Here is a 10,939-nt window from a genome sequence, read left to right on the forward strand (position 1 = left end):
CAAAAGAAGATCAGATTGGTTGTTTTCTGAATCTGCAAATTCAAGAAAGTTGGTTTTTGGAGCCTAACTCAGATTTTGAAGCAAAGTATCAATGTTCTAAGATGTTGTAGATGTTGACGACGCATTGCTTGATGGTTGCAAAGAGGTTTTTTCATTTTGAACCAATTCTAGGTCATTATGAAGTGCAATTTGATTTGTTCGAAGTGTTATTTGCTGCAAATTGGTAGCTAAAACTGATCATGGAGATGTATCTCAGCTGTATGAGCTTATTCTTAAAGTTAGAAGTTGCCGATATTCAAAATTTTGGAGTTTTTCACGATTAGACTTCTATGTCTGAAGTGCATATTACTGATTTTCTCAATGAAGAAGTTGCAGATCAGATTTTGCAAATGCAAGCTGTTGAGGTTGATGACTCAATTATCCATATTTCATATTGTTTAAATCATATTTTGCAGATTGATGATCAGGCAAAGAGGGTTTTTTCCCTGATTTTGCAAAAGTCACGTGGAACTCAAAGGGATATAGTATTTTGGACCTTTTTCATGATAAAATTACAGAGTTTACTGAGTGGAATGCTTGTTTCCTATGAAAGCAGTGGTTTTGTCTCAGATTTGCCTAAACTGTTTGATTTTGAAGAACAAATATTTATGGATCATGTGGATCTTATTTTATTTGGATGCTGGGAGCATTATGTCTTTATGCATAGGTTGTTGAAGGCTGAATATGCATATTTTCAAATTCAAGGAGGGTTGAAGATACAAGAGGATATTCAGGTTTTGGTGCCTGAATTACAAAAACCTAATTTTCAGAGTCCGATTCTCACGTTTCAGAGGTTGCAAAGACTGATTCTACTAATGTTTACTTCATTATCTTGGAGAATGGACATACTTATTCAGTTTTGGTTTCATAAGTTCATTTTGTATAAGCTCTCATGGAAGTATCCTTACTTCATGAAATGGCACATTGATATAATCCCTTGGGGAAATTTTGGGCGGTGTTTAGTTTTTGACTATGATGTATTTTGTGTACCTTGGTTTAAGTACCAAGCACTGCACTTTGGATCATATGAGGATGCTAACATTGAGTTTGTCATGGTGCTATATGGTGTATTTGTATATCTTGGATTGGGTTCCAGGCACTGTACTTTATGCTATGTAGTAACTAGGTATTTTTGGGAAAATGGGATAAGGCATTTGACTTTGATCAAGGGATGTGTGGATCCGAGTCGGATTTTTGAGAAATCCACCACCGGGACGTGCCATGTGTTGACACGCACATCAGTATGACAATTTAGTGGTCAGTCATATTTGTTTTGCTAGTCAGTCGGATTCTGTAGTCAGATGTTGGTCAGTCGGATTCTGGTTAGTCAGATGTCGCTACGTTGGATTCTGGATTACTGTTGAATCAGATACTGTTGAGTCTGATATTATCTGAAGTCGGATTTCTTCTGCGTCGGATTTTTGCTTAGTCAGATATTTGGCCAAGAACTTCTTTTGGGCAGTTACAACTGTTTCGTGTTGGATAATTCATGGGCTTAGAGGACGACTTGGAGAGATGATCTCTCGAGTTGTAAGCCTTTCTTGACGATGAATACGAGTTCTGAGTTTGCCCTAATCTATCCACCTTGCTCTGTCTGATCTTTTCTCTGTGTTATTCTGCTGAGTCTGATTCTTGTATTAAGCCTTATGAGGACTGTTTAGCTTGTTTTTCTTCATGTGTTGTCAAACCCCAACAACAGGCATGTGCTTGTAGGTGAGTCATGGAATGGACATGCAGAGCGAGGGACTGGGCCACTAGAGATGAGGGGATTATGTTAAGAAGCTGCAGCATGAAAAGCCTACTGTAGAACGGGCGTGGGTCAGCAGGTGGAAGGGCAGACCCACCGGGTGAAGAGGTGCAATTGATGACTAAAGATGGCGAGCCAGAGCCAGCGAGTTTAGCTGAAGGTCCCTGATGGGCGCTACCCATGCCGGCCCAAGAAACACTGCCATGGAGTGACCCACAACCAGGCATTCTGCATTTCCCCGTTGTTGACAATCTCTAGTTCCTCCTACTCAAGATCATAGGCTGCACCTTCTTCCTCTCTATGGACACGCCTCTTGTGCTCGGTGGTAGCATCTTCGGCCTGACTGACGACAAAGGCGACGGCAGCAACGGCCCTCTCAACCTCTCCCCTGCCAACCTACACCTCCTCTACTATGAGGTCGTGCCCTTCTGTCTTCCATTCTCCGCCCTCTCCCCCTTAGCGAAGTGCCTCAAACCAATGCTAAGCGAAAAAAAATGGGGGGGGGGGGGACTAGAGCCCTCCAATGATCCGTGCACGCGTGGATGATGGGAGCGCTCCAACCCTCCCCCTTTTTTTTCCAGATTATTTCGTTACGAGTTCTCTTCCTCGTTCCCATGCATCAATTAGGTGGCCATGATGATGCCTACGCGTGGCTCGTGTGCAATGGGACATGATTGTTGCCTGATGGTATGGAGCCCTTGCCCAACCATGTTTCATGGCTATGTTTTGAAGGGATAAGCATCTCCGTTCGATGCTTATTTTTGTCTCCCCTTTTTTTTGCAAAGCCGTCGAACTCCGCCATTTTTTGCAAATCCCTTGAACTCTGTTGAGCTTATTGCACTTGATTATTTTAATTTTTATTATATTTTTAAATATTTTTTCAATTATCTTAATGTAACTTTAGATAAAATACAGTACATATAATAGTAAAGTATGTAATATATAGTATATATAGTACTATATATATAAATGAGGTGCAAATAGCATGATTACCTCTCATGAGTGGAAGGCTAATCAGCTCTAGGAATGGCATGTACGTGTGAGCTCTCTCTCTCTCTCTCTCTCTCTCTCTCTCTCTCTCTCTCTCTCTCTCTCTCTCTCTCTCTCTCTCTCTCTCTCTCTCTCTCTCTCTCTCTCTCTCTCTCTCTCACACACACACACACACACACACACACACACACAACTAACCAACCTATTAAGAGGATGGAAAGTTCTTTGCGATGATTGGAGGTCAGGAAGAGGAGATGGGTTCCTTAGTCTCTTATCTTGCCCACGATTGGCTCACTACCTCTGGATGTATTAGTTGAGCACATATTCTCATGGCTATGTGTATGCGAGATTTGGGAGCTCCATTGTGTTTGGAAGGTTTGGAGTTTGGTGTTGGGAGGGGGAGAGTCCTTGTGAGACAAGACAAAGGAGTCATGGTTCTTGATGCACTCTATGATTCTGAATCTTGAGAGAGGTGAGCACTCCATGGATCAACATGTATGCCAAATGTGGTGTATTTTAGAAAGCACAAAAGTCACTTCCGTAGGTTCCTCTCAAGGATTCCATCTCTTGACACACATTGATTGTAGGATATGCCCAACAAGGGCACGACTCCTTTCAATGGATGCAAAGGAAGGGAATCTCTCTAGTTGCAATAATCTTAAAGGAGGATGGCCAAGAAGATCTAGGCTATTTTGAGGGGATGACAAGCGAGGGCATCTCTCCAAATACAATCACCTATGCTTGCATCTTGACAAATGTAGCAATAGGTAAGATGATGAAATGGGCATAAGAACCCATGATGATATTTTTTGTTAGGGGCTGTTATAAAGAGATATAATGCTTGGCATGCCTTGGTTGACTGGTATGCCAAATGTATTATAGTTTAGAAAGCACAAAAATGTGTGCAGAGAATCCTCTTTTGGATGTCATCTCCTGACACACATGTTGTTAGGATATGGCTAGGATTCTATGGGGTTCTTTTGATGGATGCAACGTGAGGATGTCTCTCTAGATGGAATCATCTATGCTTGGAGCTTAAAGGATGTGGCACTACTCATTTGTGCAAAAGAATTGAGGATGATATTGTTAGTTAGGTGTTGTTGAGAAAAAATGTGGTGCTTTGCAATTCCTTGCTTGAAATGTATATTAAGTGTAGTGAACTTTAGAAAGCACAATAAGTGCTTGAGGATCTTTTTATCTAGAATGTCATCTCTTGGAATGCATTGATTGGGGGATATGCCCTAAAAGGATGAGGCCAAGAAGCTCTAGGCTTTTTTGAGCAGATGACAAGCAAGGGTGTCTCTCCAAATGCAATCACTATGCTTTCATCTTGATGGCATGTGTAAATCAAGTTAAGGAAATGTGCTGGGTTGCTTCTACCAATGCTAGGTATAGGTCCTTCAACTGTAGAGCTAGGCGATCTTTTATAAATAGAGTTGTAAATGTGTTGATTCAAGTTTATGTGAAGATACAAGTGATCTTTCTTGAGATTCTGTTTCTTCAAATGTCATGCCCCCAAACATTGTACATGGTATATACCCCCCACCCCTCCTCAAAAAAACAAAAACACTCTCAAAAGAACAACACATAGGTATGCCTGTTGGAATCACTTGGATCACGGATAATATATTTATTTTGCCTTTCCAAACAATAGAAGCTTGGTGAGAATCTTTTTGGAAGTTCTTCGTTCAAAGGGGAAGCTTCAAGTTGTACTATCTCAACAATTCTTAAGGTGGCCATGTAGCCACCACCCAACTACACACCTCTAGGCATTGACTCGAAGGAGGTGTACCGATGATCATGGCTAGTGCCACCTTTTATACACTAACACATTTTCCACCTTCAACAACTCAAGTTGTGATCTTTCTTAAGAGAATGTGTTAATAATTATATTCATCTTTCTCACTCAATGCATCAACACCTTCTCAACCTACTTTATCAAAGGCTTTTCATATAGGCCAGTCCTTGTAGAAATCTTCTTTTAACCCTTCACTGCTGATTGGTGAGATAGCCAGCCATGGAAAATAAGGGAGCATAAGATTGCAACAAGAAAAACAGCTCGAAACAAAATTGGTTGTTTGGGCTGATAGTCTAATCAAAAGGACTTGATTGATTTGAACATTGCAAGCCGTAAAATTTTTGATACTTCTTCTATTGGTGTAATTTTCTAGTTTGAACTTGGTTACTCACATCATCCTTTGGTTTGTGGAAGCTAAAAGCAATCCTTGAGCATACATAGATGTTGATTTTGATCATTTGTGAACTAAAAGAATAAAGGATGATACTTTGTCGACAGGCAATAGTACAACAAAAGGATGGGAAAAGTGATGGATTCTCGTTTGAGACTTGGGTAGTGGGTGCGAGTGTAATATTTTCTCTTCTTATGCCAATGAGGATGGCTCCTAGCATGGGCATGGATATGGGCATGGGAGTAGGCACAAGCAAGGGACCCATGATACATATGGGTTTGGATTCAAGGAGACATGGTGTGGCGTTGGGACCAGTAGTAGGTATTGGTAAGAACTCAAACATAGGAGGTTTTCCAAATCAGGAACAATAGGATGGTGGATTGAGATGAATTGGATCTAGTAGCTTGATAGTATTGTCAGCCGTACTAATGTGTGTTCTTCCTTTGGAAATTCATTGAAGATACGACATGAATTATGGAAGGATATTGGCAATCTAAACACAACCACTGACCTCTGTACAAAACATGGCTTGACCAAGAATTCTTAAAACCAGAATAAATATATGTGAGATTGATTTTAACTACGCTCTTCTTTAAACCTCTCTATATGTAGCATGATTGACTTTGTAAGATGAGAAGCTTAAAGGAAGAATTGTAGCATACCTTATGCATTATTTCTTAAGAGAAATATATTTATTATTGTTGAAATGTTGTCAAGGATTTATTAGAATCAAAAGATCTAACAAGGTGAGTAGTCAAGAAGACATTTTTCTATTTTTTGTTATGGATATAGGCTAGAAACGATGAACTGTATCTACGCATGGATTGTCCTCTGGGAAAAATTTACAGATGGAAGCTATTGCAGGATGTGTAAACTTATGGGTGACAATTTTGACATTAGACATGAGAAGGGTTGTGCTTACTTTTGTGATATCGGTTTGTACACTTCCTTCACAAACATGCATGACTTGCAATATTTGTATGTATTCAATACACCATTAGCTATGTGACCATTGACACCATGATTCACACACCATGTCAATAATCATAAGCTAATCTTCTCGTTCACATTTGCTTGTATTTTTGCAATACATCATAAATAGGGGATGTTTTTAGCATATCTTGCAATCTCCACCCACATCTTCCTTCTTAAAGGAAACATAGTTTTAAATGGTTGCCAAAACATCATTTTTTTGCAAACATGGCTCTCCATCCACTACCTGTTCTCATCTTTCTCAAAGTGTCATTAACATTATAGATAATGATAGTTTTCTCAGACATAAGCATGAATAAGTACATATGAAATATTTTCATGCATGCATATTTATACGTTATAATTATATGATATCATTATATATGGTATAGTTATAACTATATATAATTTAGTATAGCTATATTCAATCTCAGAGTCCGAACTTTTTGAAACTTATACATGTTGGTGTGTATCACATGAGTAATGTTTGTTTTTTCTGTTAACATTTTTGTGCCGTTTGAAGAGGATTCAAATTAAGTATCAAAAAGCTCGCAAAAATGGTTTTCGTTGCAAAAGCTTGAAATAAAAATCTCGCTAAAAAAACACACTCGTGTGTAGTGTTGTTTACAAAAGAGGAGGCCTCCTTTTATAGGCCAAGAGAGTGATTATGGAAGAGCTTATGAGCAAGAGGAATTATTATAGAGTAATGTCAGTTAGAGGCATTAACCCAATGAGAGAGCTCCGTGTGCCCTGCTTATTGACCAATTTCTTCCTATACGCCTTTATCATGGCAACTTAGCTTTGTCTCCATGCCACCTTCCATAGTTTGAGTCCAAGAGAATCTTGATAAAATATAGAAATAATGGAGAGAAACCTGTAAGAAATTGTGTGTGTGGAGCTGGATAATCATGACTTCTTCCCATGTGGGCAGGTAGGTTCCACCATTTCGGTCATATCCCACAAACCGTAGCTCCTAAAATTATAAAACAAATAGGGCCAAAAGATCAGCTCAGTGCATACAACTTTGTAGTTGAAAACTTTTTCCAATTAGAAATGAAAAAAATAGAGAAAAATCCCACAAATATTTGTGTCCGTCTTTTCCCTTCCAAAAGTCTTTCAGGTGGTCCCCTTTTGACTCCATGTGCAAGCCTTTTGTCCATAAGTAAATTATGCTTGAATTTCATAATATTTTGTTGACTTCAACTCAATAATGCATAAGATTCTCCTCCCTTTCGCTATTGACTTTTACTCTGGTGACCGTCGTAGAATCAACATCTAGTGATGTTTTTCTTTTCATACAGTTTGTTCCTACTTCTCCTTATTTCGAGATCAAAATGTGTCAAAACCATAGATATGTACACAATAAATACATAGGTTTTTTGTGAATTTCATGCATCAAGTGCATACCAAGAGAGAGGTGGAGCAAAATTTGCAAAAACGGCCCTCACTATCTTTAATGCCCGACTCCCTCTCAGCACCCTCAAGACATTTCTCTCTCTACTTTTTCCACCGTGATGTGCCAAGCAACATTATATCACTTTTATTCATGAAAATCATGTATTCTTCTTGTAGCTTCTATGCAATGCTCTTTCAATCACCATTCCTTTCACCCCCTTGGATATTAATTTTATCATTATGGACTTCCAAAATGTTGATGTATCCTTACTTGAATCTTACACAAAATCATCTTAATACTTGAGAAACCCTTTTAAAGATGAAGCTAAGTACAATCTCAATGTTTTCTAATGCATTCCAATTTTGTTAATGAGTCAAATCCTAAATGTATATATTGCTATCATTTGTCTTAATATCTTTTCATTATGATTCATCTCTCATTTGATTATATTGTAATACACTCACTTAGTTTACTACTATGATAATACTTACCCTCTCCACTTTCTTGTAAGTTGTTTTTTTGGTACATATATTTAAGGGCACAAAGTCAAGAAGTTTGCAACAAGGATAATACCACTGGACAATTTGAAAGGAAAGAGATCTTTTGCTTCTCTTCATTTTCTTATGGCATGTGAAAGTAACCATCCTAATGTTATATCTTGTGTTTACACTCAATGTAATTTCTATTGAGAAGATTTATCAACAAGCTATACATCCACACACAAGAACTAAGATGATTTTTCATAGTGAAAAACAGTTTGTAAGTACTTTGGCACCTAAGCATACTCCAATTTTGTGTCAAACGAGTAGTAAATAATTTTTTTCTTTTATGCCTTGTTTATTCCATTGGTCATAGACACACACATTTGTTGATTTAGGCAGTGTGTAAATGATCATCATGGTATAGATTCACTGATTTAAGCAACACCAGCTATATGTGCAAATTCGCCGGTTTAGGCATCACGAGTGCAGATTTGCCAATCTAGGGAGCACACCAACAACCTGTAGATTCATTAATTTTAACAATACTAATTGCACATCCGTCGGTTTAGACAACAGTAGTGCAGATTCACCAATTTAGGTAGCATGTCTCATTGGTGTAGATTCGCCAACCATTACTTGAGGCAACATCGATCACAAAATCATTCTGTAGGGGCTAGCCACCACTATCTTTAATATGATTTTTTTAACCCGAGTATATAATGACAGTGATTTGAAATTATCTTTGGATTTGAAAATTATATTTGGTATATGATGATTTTCTGTCGCGATAGTGTCCATGGAATTGGATTTGTAATTTATAATGATTGATTATTGAATGATGAGGGTGACCAATGCTATCCTGCTTCATCAGAGGGTATCACATATACTACTTATTTTAGTGGTGGGATGCTAGAAAATGCAGTATATGGATGAGGACAGGCATAAGCAATGTTATTTAGTTTTTGATTTTTTCTTTTACTATGTGATATTTATGACACAGAATGCTAACCCCACTCTTTGCGACAACTATGGGTTGTAGATTCCTATCTTTGCAACTGAGGACAATTGCTTTCTAATAGAGAGGTATATAATGGGAATTAATATTTTGTTATTTGCTATAGCTGACAAGTGGAAAAAGGTAAGGGTTATATGAAAAGATAGCACATGTATGGACACTGTAGGAAAAGTTTGGATTCAAAAATGGGCCTTGTAAGAATTGTTGATGTGGCATAGCTTTCAAAAAGTGGGGATCGGTAATTTTTTTGCAAATAAGATCCAAACTTGTCGTAGGTTGGATATACTCTTCAAATGCTATCTATTGATATATAGCATGCATGTACTAGACATTGCCTTCATGTAGATCTAGAAAAAGGTGATTTTAGATTACGGTAACGGTAGCAAAACCTGGCCGATTGAAAAAAAATGGCATAACTTTCATAGAAGTCATCCAAAATTTTCGGACCTTGGCTCTTTAGAATCCATTTTTCAAGAACTTTCCAATGATAGGTCATATCATGGGGTTCTAAGCAATATTTAGAGGGGTCTACTGGGTTGCTTTCTTTTGTACAACTTTGATGATGTGGCAATCTTAAAAGGCCCAAAAATGAGTTCAAAATTTTCCTAAAGTTTTGTTATTTAAGACTCTTTATGAGCTATGGTCATTTATGTCCGGTCGGCCAAGCTATATTTAATTTGAGCATTCAAGAAATTCATAAATAAGTACGTGCAAGAGGAAAATTCTCACATTTGCATGGGGGGAGATTTCACCCAGTGCTTGCCTATCACCTATTCTTTCTCTCCTATCCTCTCTTATCTTTTGTCATGTTGGTGTTGCACTCTACTCTAAGAGGTGCAACTGTACATGCTTTCTCTCATTCTCTCGCTCTATGCATCTCTCATGTCAAAATTTCTATGGATGCTATGTGTACGTGATTATGCAGCTATGTGGATCTATTGATTTTATCGTCAATTGTGCACTACTTGTATGATTTGCAAGTCACTCTACGCTTCCATCTGTAACATCTTCTGCTCAGATCCTTCTGGTTTTTCATTGTCTAGACACTAAGCACTTGAGATATCTCTTCCTAGAGTTAGTCTACCCCTATCTCAACCATTTCCTCCCTAGTATCTATCTCTACCAGCATTAGTACTAGTACTGGCCTCATTTCCCTTGGAATTAGGTTCTTCATTTGCTTTCATAGCTCTTGGATAAGTTAAAGCAATCATAGACACATACTTTCCCTTCTTGAAGTGGTGAATTCGTATTCTGCAATTACTCGAGACGGGGCTTTATACTTTACAATATGTATATTGACAGTGTTCGTTTGACCTGTGATCCCTTGATATGCACTTCAAAAACTAGATCTCCAATTTTCTCACTAGGAGTCTAGTTTTTCCATTTCAAAATCTTTTTTAGTCATCTCCCCCATCCTCTTTGTCCAGGATCCCTTCTTTTTTCTCTTAACTTTATCATGTGAGTCGTTATCAAATGAACTAGAACTAGAGGTAGAATTAGACTCCTCAGTTGTTGTCTCAATATCACTAGAATTTCTTATGCTCTTGTTGCCTTTCTCCTTTTTTGCTTGTTGTTTTAAGTTTCAAAGCGCGTTGTACCAAATCATTGAATTTCTTTATCGGGGTTGGAACCTCTTGTTCCCTTAACTTTTTACTTTTGAAACGGCTAAGGATCAAGCCCTTATTTTCTTTTCTGCTTCTGGGGGTTCATGTAACTCAATTCCTTAATCATCTCTATGTAGCTTTGAACTAATAGTTTACCTTATTTTATTTTCTCCATCTCCTCTCCAACTCACATATGATTCTGTTTCCTCTACTATCCAAATATTCAAGACTGAATGCTTTGATGAGCTTACTGTATGTTTTGACTCTAAATGCTGGATATTGAGCTGCATCCTTCAATGTCTGAGGAAAATTTCTCCCCGTTTGTCTTTGACAACGTCCTTGAGCTCATCATATTTCTCAAAGGCTTGAAATGTGTACATTTGGGTTGTCTTCTTTCCCCCTTTAAACACTGGAAAGGCAATCTTCAAATCAGTGGATCTTTCATGGTTCCTGGTTTTTCCTTTTGAAATAAATTTGTGCTCTTTGGTATTCTTCTTGCTATAAT

General features: G+C 38.0%; 1 pseudogene; it reads left to right on the top strand.

The window, feature by feature from the left end:
* The first annotated feature begins 245 nt into the window (after window positions 1–245).
* LOC147459000 (uncharacterized) lies at window positions 246–1,434 on the top strand (annotated as a pseudogene).
* Window positions 1,435–10,939: the final 9,505 nt, after the last annotated feature.

The sequence above is a fragment of the Adiantum capillus-veneris genome, chromosome 4 (genome assembly GCF_014529385.1).
Source record: "Adiantum capillus-veneris isolate H3 chromosome 4, ASM1452938v2, whole genome shotgun sequence".
Classification (NCBI taxonomy): Eukaryota; Viridiplantae; Streptophyta; class Polypodiopsida; order Polypodiales; family Pteridaceae; genus Adiantum; species Adiantum capillus-veneris.